The sequence below is a fragment of the Vidua macroura genome, chromosome 10, assembly GCF_024509145.1.
Source record: "Vidua macroura isolate BioBank_ID:100142 chromosome 10, ASM2450914v1, whole genome shotgun sequence".
In the NCBI taxonomy this organism is placed as follows: Eukaryota; Metazoa; Chordata; class Aves; order Passeriformes; family Viduidae; genus Vidua; species Vidua macroura.
Window position 1 is genome coordinate 15,192,988 of NC_071580.1, and position 14,609 is coordinate 15,207,596.

At 37.4% G+C, this 14,609-nt stretch overlaps 1 long non-coding RNA gene across 1 annotated transcript; it reads right to left on the reverse strand.

The window, feature by feature from the left end:
• Positions 1-7,133: 7,133 nt before the first annotated feature.
• Positions 7,134-13,473, reverse strand: LOC128812132 (uncharacterized). Its single transcript, XR_008438609.1, has 4 exons — positions 13,301-13,473; positions 12,396-12,461; positions 11,499-11,644; positions 7,134-7,345 (listed from the first exon to the last, which is right to left on the reverse strand). It is a non-coding gene; the product is annotated as an uncharacterized LOC128812132 (long non-coding RNA).
• Positions 13,474-14,609: the final 1,136 nt, after the last annotated feature.

Below are 14,609 nucleotides of genomic sequence, written 5' to 3' on the forward strand. Positions count from 1 at the left end.
TTAACACCGGGCCCGCGGGCTCTCCGCGGGCGGCAGGCGGGCGCTGGCTGCGGCCGGGGCCGCGATCCCGGCCCGGCGGCGGCCGGACGGCGCGGCCGCCATTTTGCTGTGCCGATCCCGGCAATGGGATTGCCCGAGGTCTGCCGGGCAGGGCCGGGCCCGCGCCCTCCGCCGCCGCCGCGCGTGTTCCCTGTCCTTGCTCCGCAGCCAACGCGCCGTGCCCAGCTAACGCGGCCAGCGGGGGCCTGGGCCTCTCCGCCGAGCTGTTCGTAGGCAACCACTGGGAATTCAGACCGATGAGGAAACGCGGCGCTCCCAGCACCCGGCGCCTGCTCCACGGCCATCAGTGCAGTGCTGTGCACGTCCCTGAGAATTCCTCTTGGACCTAACGCAGGACTTCAGTGCCTGACTGTCCTTCCAGGCCTTTCGGCCAGGAAGAAACAGAAAGTGTTTCTGAGCATAGATAGCTCTGTGCTGCCTTCTGCCACTTCCCTCCAGAAAGCAGAGATGAAACTTATCCTTGAAAAAAACCCCTGAAATCAATTATATTTAAATAGCGAATTATAGTAACATTTACCCTTTTCGTTATCTGATTATATTATCTTTTTTAAAAGCATATATAGGAACTCAACATGATGAATTTTATTTTAAGCAGCATTCTAAAACATAATTTAGGTTTCTTGATATTTTTACTGCCTCAGGAAAGAAGCAGAAAATTACCATTGGTGCTTCATAAGCAGTAACAAATGCTCCCTTAGATAAAGGACAGAGCTTGGTTTCTTCTGTCCAGATGCTCCATCCCATTTGGTACAGTTCCCCCACATACTGTCTCAGCCTCTCACTGCAAACACTCAGCAAAGTCTGCTTTCTCAGAACTCGAAATCAGGAAGCTTAGAGAAAAACTGGGCTTTGAGACAAGTGAAAAACATTGTTAGGTAAATGAACAGTTTGGGTTTTGTCTTAAAGCTTGCTTTTGTCCAAGGCTAACCTATGTTTATTTTTACAAGGTATTCTGTATAAGGCTTCACGGGACAGAACCTTTATTTTCAAATATTAAACCTACGCATTAAAAGCACTGAATAATAGGAACTGGTTAATTTTAGACCAAAATAAAAAATAAAATCCAGAAGTATGAACTATTTCATCATTGTCACACTTGATGGGCCTGGAAGTTAGAATTTTGGTAGAGCCTCTTCATGATAAATGCTGCTTATCATTGCAGGAAACTGGTTAATATCAACATAATGTACAAAATCTATTATAAAGAGGGGAAGTTTTGTTTTTTTCCCCCCCCAGCATTCTGTCTTGGAACTATCAGTGCTTTCTCAATTCATTAAAAGCTATGGAAGGAAATTTTTTCCTGTCAGGAAATTGTAGCAATTTCAGTGACTTATCTATACACACAATTTTCACTAACTTATACAGTCCACATTAAAAGTTCATCTTAGAAATACTGAACATTTCTGTGAAGAGTTCATTCCTTCTGTAATTCTGGATCACTGGAATTCTTACCTACAAGTTCACCTACAGAAGCGATTAATGTGTTTTTAGTTTAGGGCTCTCTGCCACCAAAAAACTATTTCTTTAATCTAATGGCAGATTGAGTGATGATATGACCAGTAGCTGTTCACCAACAGCTGTGGGAATGGGAACAAATAATTGAAGAACACAGTGGTTTCTATGGCAAAGGTAGAGTGTGTCCCAAAGTTTTCAAACATTCATTTTTATTCCAACCTACATAATGGATAAGCAAAGTTTCATACTTACATGTAGGTTACTTTTAATCTTGGACTTTGCCTATTGCTTATTTGCTGTTTTTTTTCATTTATTACTGTTTTAGATATGTATATACATAATCATATGTATTAATGAAGATTTTTGACACAAGTGCCATAAAAAGTATGTGTGACAAATGTGTTGTCAGTAACAATACAATAAAATGGATTAAATTAAACCTGTTGTAATCCCTTAAAGGAAACAAATGCCTTACTGAACAAGTATCTTGAAACAAATTTAAGGAAGATTAGGTTATTAATTCCTCCTAAATCTTAATGAAAATTGATTCTTTTAAATTGTTTTGAAAATCAGATGCATAACCATCATTTGTATAGCTGATACGTCCAACTTAGAGACAATAATTTATTTGTACTTAAACATTGGATGCTCTGGTAGTCTTAATATCTGTAGACAATATAATTGATATGGAGAACGAAAAAAAGAATCAAGTTTTCTCTCTCTTTTTTTTAAAGGGTGTTTTCTTAAGGCAACTTGAGCTATTGGGAATTCACAGTCCCATCATCTCATTGTGTGTTAAAAATATTCTTCAGAAAAAGTAATTCTAAAACTGTCTTGACCTCATCCAAGATTTTACATAATCATTCTAATGTTTCATGTAAAACCAACTGTAAGCAAAGAAAATGGATGCACTGGTGCTGCAGCCAGACCTGTAAATGCACTACAGTGATATGTGGGAGAAGCTGGACAAGATCCATTTGCTCTGCAGCCCTGATTCCAGAGTGTAATCCCCAACACTAATGATGCACTTTAGAAATTGAGCTTGCTAGAGTATATGTACCAATTCCTATTAAACATAAATTATTGTGCATCACAGCACACAAACACTGTGTTCCTTTTAGAAGGAAGTCCAAGTGGTTTAGCATTGGATTATTTCTCATATGGTAAATCTGCAGGATCTAGAGAAAATTTTCAGCAAATCTCTTTAAAATGTATAAAACAGTTCCAAGGTGACTAAAATGGTGGTGTTGGGATGCTTTGCTAAAGTCTGATAATTTCACTTCTGCAACTCGTGGCATAGGGTATTCTTTCTGTAAGAGTATTTAATGAAAAAAATGTGCCAATACTCCTCTCTAGCCAAGCAGTTTCAGTTCTTAAGCAACAGCAGAAAACCACATATAGAGCATTACTCAGTCTTGCAAATTCCTCATAAGCAACAGGAGTTTGGCCAGGATTTGACTGGTTTCTGTCTCACTGCCTAGACCAGCCTATCCATGAGAAAAGTGCTAGGATAGACTGTCATCTTCATTGCTCTCCCTGCTGAGGTAAGAGCAGCCAGGGGTGCTGCTGGGAAGGAAACACAGCTGCTCTGTACCCTCAGGCAGGCCAACCCTTCACTCAGGAGTGGGGCACAGCAAAGACCCAGCAGCCCAGAATGACTTCAGCTCCCCTTTGTGGTCCATGAGGAAGGGAAAAAGTTATGTGCAACCCTTTCCCTCTTATTCCGCATCAAGTGGGAGGGAGAAGGAGCCCAGTTACAGCACCTGCAGCAGCCCTCTGCCCTTCCAAGTCTGGTGGAGAGGAGAGAAACCTGGGACAACTCACTCAGCTCTCAAACTGTGTGAGCTGTGCACATGCACCAAACCAAGTCTTTCTCAAAGAAATGCTGCCTTCTTAAAATTAGGCACGGCCTAACCAGAGTCCCATTAACACTAAACAGGACACATACAAGCAATTTTTAAAGGTGTAACTACATTTTTTTCACCAGTCTAAAAAAGAAAATGAAGCAACGACAATAACATAAATCCAAATTCTTCTCTTACACAAAATACAAAAGCTTATGTTGTACTGCTACTAAGAATCAGCTGACTTTACATTTTGCTATCTCTGAACAATCTTATTATTATTTTCCATTTAAGTCTTTCTTTTTTTATGTGCTGCTGGCAAGCCGTTTTCTAGCTGCCTACACTTGTAGGACATACCAGTCCTTAGCAAACAGAAATCAGTTGCAAACATGAAGGTATGCTTACAGGCAGAGTGACAACAACAGACATTCTTCTCTTGATGACTCTTGTCAAATGTAGTGATTAATATATTTGAATAGCTTTAAACAAAAGAAGCAAACTAAACATTTAGGTTTTGTTCATTCAGAACAATTACTATGTGGTATTTTGTTGCCTGTTCTGTTATCAGAAAGGTAAAATAAAAGTAGTTGAGTTCAGCCTCCATTTTCCAATTTTCAGAGGAATATGGGAGCCAGAATCCACAATGCAGGCTCGAGGCTGCTGTTCTTCTGGGTGAGGTATGTGGGGGCCAGGCCAGTGCCTCTGTTCTTGCCCTTTACTACAGCTGATGTAGCAAATCACGATTGACTGGAAATAGAGCTCAATCTGCACCTGCAAACACCTCATTCAGTTGGTCTGCCAGCTGGCTGGACACACCCATTTTGGAAACCAGAACTGGTCTTGAAGCTGTTAACTCACCACCACTAGCCTCCAGTATTCCTTACAATTTTGCAAAATATTTTTGGTTTTGCTGTTGTTTTGGTAAACCAAAACCAACATACAAGTAAGTGATAGCTATTGCTCTCAGTCATCACTTCAGTGTGGCCAGTATTATGACAACTTAGTGGACACGCAAGAACTTCATACGCTCTTAAATATTCTTATGCTCTGTTTTGTGCTGACCAAAGGGGCCCAGCCCAATCCCTACTCATTCTTTTCCATCCTACTGCATGTTTCCAAACTAAAGGCTGAAGCAGGGCCTCTGCTCATGCAGTGGAGAAGGACTGTAGCAAAGCAGACAGTGCTGGCAGTACAAAGAAAACTGTGACGGCTCCAGCTCTGGTTTGTGCTGCTTGCTCTGCCACCAATGTGAACTGCTCAGATCTGAGCTCAGCTCAGGGGGGGGACAACAGCAACAGCAACAACAACAACAACTACTACTACTACTACTACTACTACTACTACCCCAGCAGTTGGCTTGCCTCTCCATAATAATTTGCCAAACTCTTATTCACTTAGAAGTCTTAAGAGTAGCATGTGTTAGTACATATCCATATTGTTTATGGTTCAAGATCATGAAAAGAGTCATGTGGCAGTGTTTAAACTATCTGAAATTAATACTAGATTCTGGTATTGATTCTCAACTTGGCTATTGAGAGTAAGGGGAATGTTGAACATTGTCAGGATAATCTTAATTTCATAAATCTGATTGTTATGTATGAAGTCTGCTCTCTTACTAAGCACTCCAAAAAAGTAAATGGGAATATTTTCATTGATTTCAAGGCAAATTTAATGAGGCTACTTGTCACCTAAGCAACTTCTCTGGTTACACCTACTGAATTTAAACCCAAAATTTGCAGATTCCCACTTTCTCCATCTTTTTAATTAATAGGATTTTAGACCTATTTCTTTAAAATACATAATTTAGGGTAACCCAAAGGGTTGGATACACTTTTCATTTTATATATAAATGAATACTTTAGGAAGAAAGGCCAAAAATAACTTGCACATAAACTTGCTGAGGTCAGTAGATAAATTTCTCAGAACTGATCTTATTTATCTAAGCTTCTTTGTAATCCGGGACTGAACACTTGCACGGAAAGTGTAAGTGCTGCCTAAATGCTATATCCAGATATTATTCCAAAAGTCAATGATCAGCTGTCATTTTGACTTCCACAACTGTTTCTCGACCCCTGCCTTCTCCTCTTGTCTGGCAGAAGACAACACTTGGGTCATACCTCTTTGCCTGGCTATGTTGGATAACCGGAGTGCTACAAGCAACACCAGCTTCATTCTAACTTAGTGGCTTTAGTTTGTCACTGTGTAAAGCAATGTGATCATGCTTGCTTCTGAATGCTGGTGCAAGATTCCAATTGAGAGTGCCTGAGCATTTCTGAACGACAGCATTACCCCTGATTTCCATCCATACTTACAGCAGTGCTGTAAGTATTCAGAATCCTAGAGGAAAGTTTCCATTTGCAGACCTAGCCTACCATTCCAATTTTATCCAGCTATTGCAAGCCAAACTGAAAGTGCAATAATAAAAATTCACAAGAGATATTTCCATTGAAAACATGAGGGGTTTTGGTTAAAATCTTTGAGTATTAGGAAATCACACTGGGCCATGCCCAGAAATCTTTTTATATGGTGATTTTCAAGATGCATGCATTATTGTGAGCACATGGTATGTAAATGCATTGGGCTGCTTAATAAGCATTCACTGACACACATCTGCAGCTTTGCTAATGTACCTTTTATTCCTATGTGGTTGTCAAGGAAACAGGTTATAGCCCAGTATTCTGTCTAAAATGTACTGAGCAAGTGTTCTATGATAATTTACTTAAAATAGGTACAACTTCGGTTTTGTAGCTCATTGCTTCTGTAAATGCAGGTAGCCTGAATTTATCGAATTGTAATGTTTCACTGATTAGTTTAAACCACCAATGCCAATTTTATTGTCTCTGAAAAACCCTTACATTTTCTGTGTCACACAACATTGCATATTAAAAGTAAATTTAATTACAGAAGACATTTTGAGATATTCTAGGGATTGAAGAGGGCTTTTTGACTTGTGGGGTTGTGTTTTTTTTGGTTTTTAAAAAATTTGATTATTTACCGTACATTCTGCCTGGTGACCTTAATTACTTATTTAAATTTAGAGATTCCACAGTGAGAATGACTCTGATGCAACAAAGCATTTCCTACCAAAATTTGTGCAAATAGTGCCTCTGAAATCAGTGGGATTTCTCCCTTTCTTATACCCTTTGGTACCAAGGACCACATTAAAAATTAATGAATTAATCAGAATTTCACTGATTCTTTCATTTGATACAAGTATATCTTAAATCTACGGACATTCACAACAAGGAAAAAGGAAAGTGCTAATATTTCAACAAGCTGTGCAAAATGTGAACTGTTATTTTGAAATATCCTTAGTGATTTTGTATCACAATACTACACCTGAATCTACAAACTTCTCTTTCCAGCTCATGAATCAAGAGGCTTTTTACTGTCCCTGATTAAAGTCATGTATAAAGGTAGAGATTCTATGAACTGTACCCAGCTTAACCAACACAACAGTGTCAGAAACAGGCAGTGGCACTGAGAGTTCCTCTGCCTTCCCAGTGTGGCACAGGTTTGTAATGAACACTCATGACTGGGATTCAGAGCTAACATTCTGGCATGCTCAGGAGGTTTGTGTGCATACCAATATGTTTGGTTTGTCAGATCACTGGAGGCTGTAACAACTTGTTTCAAAAACTATTCTGTCTGATTTTTTTTGTCCAATCTCTATGGCAATAGAAATGCAGTAGGAACTGGAAAAATCCAACAATATTGACATGAGAATAGAGCAATGTGGTACCATAGTGAGAACAAATCTTAAATTATTGTAATAAATTAGAAATTAACAGAAAATATACCCAGGTAATGCAGTGGTGATGGTGTTAAATAATTTAGCTCTATTTCTATGTGAGATCACCCCATAAACTTACCCACCCAAAATCAGGTTGTTCTTCTGTTAGAGTCTTTTAAAAGTGGTATTGACAGGTATTTTCAGCAAAACCATCTCAGTAATTTTGTGAAGTGTGTGGCTACAGTGTATCGGCCTGCAAAGGGAAAAAGTCCAAATTTAATGACTGAATTATTAGATGAGTACTAATTTCCACATACATTGCGTAATTCATCAAAATTTTTCCCTGGGGTGCTGTAGGGCTCCAAATCTACATCTGGGAATTTTAGAACACACCAGCAATAAATCAGTAGCATTAACCAAACTTCTGCTGCATTGTTTCATTATGGTTTATCCTGTGTGGTGCAGACTGGACATAATGATATGTTCTAGACAGAAATGTAAGGATGTTTGCAAGTTTAAAGTAATTATTTTGAAAGACATTTTCTTTCTCCTCTTTCTCTTCCACCACTTTTCTTTTGATCTCTCTTGTCACAGATATCACCACAGTATTTGTGTTAATGACATTTCTAGGCAGCTCTTGTTCTCTGGAATACACTTCCTGTATTTCTCTAGTTAAATGATTATTCATCACTGTCAAACATCCTGATTTTATTATTATGTATCAAACATACTAAAAAGGTTTTCCTGTAACAGTATAAAAATTATGCGGAACAGGGTTTTGTTTCAAAGATACTGAAAAAATGAAATTGTTCCATAGAGAAATTGCAAAATCATGCAGATAAGGCCTTATGACTCAGCTGATAGGCATTCATACAGCAGCAAGTATGGAGCAGCAATTAAAAATACATAGCTCCATCCTCCATTTGCAAATACACCATATGCTCTTAGCAATACCATTGTACAGGAAATACAGGATCCATTACTTTGGCTTGAAAAGGTAAGAAGGTGAGCTAATTTTTTTTTGTTGTTGTTGTTGGTTCAGCCTTGTACATTTTTAGTATATGTTAATTTGAATAAGAAATCTGTAACTCACATCTGCCCTTAACAAAGGCCAGAATGAAAAAAAAATGTAGTAGGTCATTATTATTACCTTAAATTCCAATAAAGGCATATTCATAAATGACCAAAATATGATAAATGGGAAGCTTAAACATCATGTTTGGAGGAATCCAACAGTTAAAAATCGTACCAAAGCTAAAGATTTCCCAAATTTGATAATACTGGAATTCAAATACAATATTATGCATAATAAAGCCCTTTTAATACTTAGTGAAGCAATTTATGTGATAAAGCACAACAGACACTAGATACCTCAAAAGGGTTAATTGGTACCTATTCATTACTACTAGAATCTGTTTAATAGTCTGACAAATATTATCTGAACACAGGTAGTTTCCCACTGAGAGATCTGCATTTTCAAATCAAAATGAAGTTTAGAGGCAGAAGTAACCGTGATTAGAAAGACCATTGAAAAACAAGTAGGACAGTGTCCAAGTGAATAATTTTTTGGTTTGATTTCATTTTTACTCATGCTTTGTTTAGATTTTCTGTTAGGCAGAAATGGAATTTGCATGGATAAAGGAACAAATTCCATTTATAAAAAGGGTGGTTCAGTATCAACAATTTGACTTTTATGATAAAACTAAACACCCCCTCCCCCAACCCTCAACAAAATAAACCCGAAAACCCTAACAGGCCCCCCTGACAATAGCATTTGCAGGCTGTGCTGGAGGTGGGAAAAACTGCACCTGCTCCTCCATGCCCTGGTTAGCCCCCTTAGCAAAAGAATAAAATGGATGAAGTTTACAAAAGGTTTTTTAATGGCACCTCTGTCTACAACATTCTGACACTCTGCATTAGCTGGATGTAAGTGCCACTGAAATACATACAGCAACCCACGTATAACAGTCAGAACTGGAAACAGCTTGCTAATTACTGGACTCCTCTTGAAAAAGAACTCCGTTTCTTTCGCTAGAAGAAATTACTGTTCGTGGCTGCCAATGAGTTTTTCCAGATTCATGAAAGCACTTGAGTCATATTTATTACAAGAGGACTTGCACCCCTTAACAAAGAGCAAATCTGCAAATGGATTTAAAACAACCATAGGGAAACGTGCTCATGTAATGGAGCTACTTTTTAAAAATGCCTTGAGTGGGTATGTTTAAACACAAAGATACAATAAAAACAGTTTATTGCTAAGTGCCTCTCTTTTCTAAAGATAAGTATCAGAGGCAATAAATAGATTAGACATATCATTTGCTCAGCATTTCCTTTAAAAATAACCACACAAGAAATAAACAAAGAAATTTACTTTCTTGCTACATTTAATGGTGCCCTCCATATTAACATTTTAGACAGGAAAATAATCAGCAGAAGCAAGCTACTGGAGATAAATCAAATTACAAAAATGCAGGCTTTAATACGTCACTTGAGAGGTGCTGTCTGTTACATTTCCAGTTCTGTTTCTTTAGGTGGAACAGAGGAATACTGGAGTGCATTAAATTATTCTTATAATTATGAATCTAATGGTTTTATTGTCATCATTAAGGATTTGCCTATTATGACACATGATGAGTCATATTCCTGAACAGTTATACTCTGCTCATTTGGAATGCACTGAACTGGTATATTTAGAAGTAAATGAGAATTAGTTTAATATTACTCATACTGTCAAGGCTATTATTGATAATTGGCTGTGCTTCTAAATACCTCCTCTGTGTTCACTTGCAGTGCTGAGTCTTCTTCCACACAGAATATACTCAGTCATTTTAAAGTCAAGGACATGAAAGGAAAATGGCTTCCCTGCTGCAAAAGTCTCATTGCAGTAGTGAGAATTTCTCAAGTCACGTACAAAGGGCATCGACGAGGAGATACACTACGTTATAAGCTCAGTGGAGACATTTGGTAACATCTGGTCTGTATAGGCAGTTACCTGTGCTTTAACTTTACTGGCATGGTAAAAAATACTAGCTAAAAAGAGAAATAAAGAATTATAATACTTAAATTTTGCAAAATCTACAAGGTCTGCAAATTACCGCAGACCACAAGTGAGCTTATTCTCTAAAGGCTTGTTTAAGGTCTGACAGGAGTTCTTTTGCAGTATTCTTAAACACAGTTCTTTACCTGAACTTCAGACTGGCTCCACTATTTAAAGAAACGTTTATTAGCATTACTGTGGCTGAATTCAGCAAAGTTGAAAGAAGGTTTAAAGCTTCTGATTCTCTACATTTGTCAGCTGCTAAATGTTTCAGTCATATTTTTATACTTGTGATGATAATAAAACTATTACTTTACATAGTACACACAGTACAAACCTTGACCTATATGCAAAACTGAACTAAATTAAAAAAGAAACCAGGGTACGTTTCTGGGAACAACCAATGCAAACCAGAAATAAAACAGGTTTTTGTGTGTACAGCTTTATAAACATGGCATCATTTAAGAACTGATAGCCGCATGGAAACACAAAGTGAGATCCCATTCTCAGTTAGAACTAAGAGGAAACAACTGCGACATTTCCATTTGCATTGTGATATTGCTACTAAAGAGAATAACATCTTTCTACATCTCTACCACTGAACCTTTTTAAAGGATTTGGTTGCCAAGGAAACTGGTTCTGGCCCAGTATTAATCTGAAAGAAATATATTATGAGTTGGTGTAAGTAATACAGTACTCATAATGATTGCTATTCTTTATGCTCAAATTCAAGTTTTTATACTTAAGGCTGTTAAGTTTTTATTTAATAATTTTTTTTGTGTTTGAAGTAAAACACATTTCAGTGAATTGATACTCAGTTTAAGCTGACAGGGCCATCTATATCAATCTCTCTCTTTAAAGTTCTCCTACCTTTAAATAACAAGAAATACTGCAGTTTTATGTTTGTAGCCAATACTGAAAATATAAGCATTAAAGTATAATATTCTTTATTTAATATTTCGCACAAAACACAAAACCGCTTATGACAGAATTTAAATATTTTTCTTTTTTCTAATCTTCCTCAATTTTTATTTCTACCTTTTAGCTGCAAGTTTAGTAATGCTTATAGTCAGCTTTAAAATGTAATGGAATCAATAAGGTTTTCAAAAATTCTTTTGTTGCATAAGCGTTGCCACGCCCTTTGTACATATGATTATTTTAACAGACATGATTGCTCCACTTTCACAACAGATTTAAAAAAACCAGATAAGAGTAATTGCCATGCCAACATGTGAAGCCAACAATTTAATATAGGTTGTTTCATTAACAGTTTAGTATATTTTAAAACTGAAAGCTACATTCCAAAGCCCATTTCATGTTCTTGCAACACTGACCAAGAAAACAGTAAAACATGCAAATCTCAACCTACCTGCATGTACCACTTAGAGCAGTGTTAACATGGCAATGCACCAGCCATTTTTATGTAAAGCGATGGAGATAAGTTCTGTTCGTGGTCTTCTTGATAATTTTTTAGCAGCAGTTGTCAAAATTCAGATGGGAAGCAGCTTGAAAAGACTGTGAGCAGGAGAACTGAGTTTATCAACAGGGAAAGCAGGAGTGGGAAAAAAAAGTCCTCATCCAAGGTTTTCCGAAACTGCAAAACAAGGTTGGCTTTTTTTTTTTTTTTTTCTCCTTCTCAGAGGGTTCAAAGCTTGAAGCTGACCACTGCAAAGGCCACTTGTCACATTTACTGAAAATCAACCTATTGATATCACAGCTGAAAATATAAACTCGACAACCAAAGCCCATTGCACAACGGGGACTGCGTAAGAGTTAAAAATAGATTTGACGTGCCTCCTACCTGCATAATAAATATGTAAGTTTCAAGTGCTTTAATTCGATATTCACATTAATTAACAATACAATATACATTATTTAAACTACAGTAAATGCAAGAAGAAAAAGGGTGACACCATCTGGAAGCACAGTTTGCTTTTTTTTTCCTTTTCCAAGGGCTAATAATGTAGTTTGAATGTGATGACAAGCTAACAGCTCACCACATTGCAAATGAAAAAAGAATTCTTAAGGTGATGCTCAAATATCTAAGCCTGTAATGAAGCACAAACCAGTCTTCACTACTGCATGACATGGCACACAGACCATTTACATACTCACATTTGAGATACTAGGCACAGTATAATGAATTCAATACACAGCATGCACACAGCACAAGCAACGTTAATCCTGCCTGCCATTTTAGGCTTGCAGGAGTAAGATACATACTGCAGCACAGCTCTGGTAAGGGAGGAGGCAGGGGACAGCTCACCTTAAATGCAGTATCTGATTAATGTTGTAAGTGACATTGCGTATCAGCTACAGAGTCTTGGTTCAACTGGGTGGGAGGGAACAAAGAAAATTGTCATCAACTGGTGATGCAAGATGAGCTCCAGTCACTAACACTGTTAGCAAACTCCAAATTCTACAACGATACAGTAGTAGGCATTTCAAACTCTTATCAAAATCTGTTTGTGCAATGGCTGAGTCGCCTGCCGAGGAAAACAAAACAGTCTTCTTGCTTATTGGAGAAACGCTGCATCCACTACAGCAACATCCTCTTGATGCAGAAAGATTTCACGTCGCACATATTTTATCCTGAATGCATTTGCTGTGCTTTCTTAGTTTTTAAGTTCCAGTATTAAAAAATAAAATTAAAAGCCAATGATAGCAAAAATAATATAGCTAAAGATCTAATGTTCAGACAAATAAAACATTCCTTTTTCTCTCCTTTCTGTTTTCTCTCTTTAACAGTCCATCAAAATCCTGAGCAGTATTGACAAACCACACGAGCACCGGGTCTGACTGCATGATCAGCTGTCTGTGTCTACGCTACACCCTGTTAACCACAAGCAGTGTTAGAGCTAAATATATCTGCAATGCAGAAACAGTAGGTGCTATGTGGTATACAATTCTGATTCGTTTTAAGATATTTTTCTATCCTCAGATATAACAAATAAAACAAAATTTGCTGCTGATCTCTGTCAAGCATGGTATCTGTCAGACTTACAGAACATAAAAGCTATCCTAAGTACACTGACCTAGATAACACTAAGAAGACTTAAGCAGCGTGCAAGCATACTCACTGTCAAAGCAAGGAAAACGAAACAATGATTGTCTAATCAAACTGAAAGCAACAATTCACTAGCACAGTATAAATTCCAAAATGCTACGTACTGTATATGCACATCTCATGTTATTGGAAGACGCAAAGCTCCTTTGTTTTTTTTTTTCTCAGCAGCTTTTCTTAGCTACGTTTGCACAATGACATTCTGACATCATGGAGGTCAATGCAGATACTAAAGTGCTGTCGTCTTGAAGAAAAAAAAAAATTGAGATATAAAACCATAGCTGCAAAGATTATAATAATAATAATAATAATGATAATTAAAAATTTCACATCACCTACTTAATGTCTTTCTATTACCCTCTGAGATTAATAGCACGTATGTTGTTCAACCGCATACGTTAAATTGGTATCACCCTCTGCAGAGACTGCAAGAGTAATTGTGGGAAATACATTTTTGTAAATGTCAAAAAAGGGTTATCATCTGGAAAACTTAAAAATACAACAAAATATTTTGCATGTGTAATGAAAATATGCAAAGAGAAAAGCATCAAAAACTGCCAATCTGATCTTTTTAAAAAAAAATGCCTAATAAGCAAAATTTTCATTGTCACTCTGTCTCCAGAAGGAGAATGAGAGAACCATGCTGCAGTTTACTGTAACCTGAGTTACCTTCCCAGAAGGCTAAACCATCAGGTGAGGTAAAACAAACCATACAATATACCTGTTTAGAGAGTAAAATCCCCCCCACCATGTCAGTGACTTCTCTCAGCTTTTTATCTCTCTACCTGCAAATACCGCAAGATGATATCCAGCACAAGAACAGAACTGTGAAGATTAATGTGTTAGCTCTAAAAATATTCCACTGAAAGATTTCCTTGGGTAACCATTGTTTACCATATGTATAAGTAAATCTAGATGGTTTCTGAGCAATTGCAGAAATAAACAGCTCTTTGTGAGGCCAGATTTGTCCAGAGAAGCGCTAGCTTTCATTTGACCTGCCGGTATGGCTGAGGAAGAAAGCAGCCAAATTTTCAAATACATATTCTTTCCCTAGGGACCTGTGTATGTGATGATTTTTTTTTCTCCAAAAAAGCACCTCTTTTTAAAAGGGGAGACTAATACCAAGTATTGTATTAAATCAGAAAATGTTGCACAGCAAAAACTAGGCTGCTGTACGTATGTATTCACTTCTTTTCAAAAAATAGACAATCTTACTTTGCTTTTTTCTGCCTTTTTTTTTTTTTAATGATTAAATAGGTATCTGTTTAATTTGGAGGTTTTTCTTTGGGAAATTATTTGGCATTTTGCTCTCTTTCATTTTAAAGGCTGGGAATGAGATGTTCCTAACAGTCAGTGCTTTAAAATATTCAGAATCCCCTTCCATAAATAGCACATCTGTCACAGAAAGGGAATCCA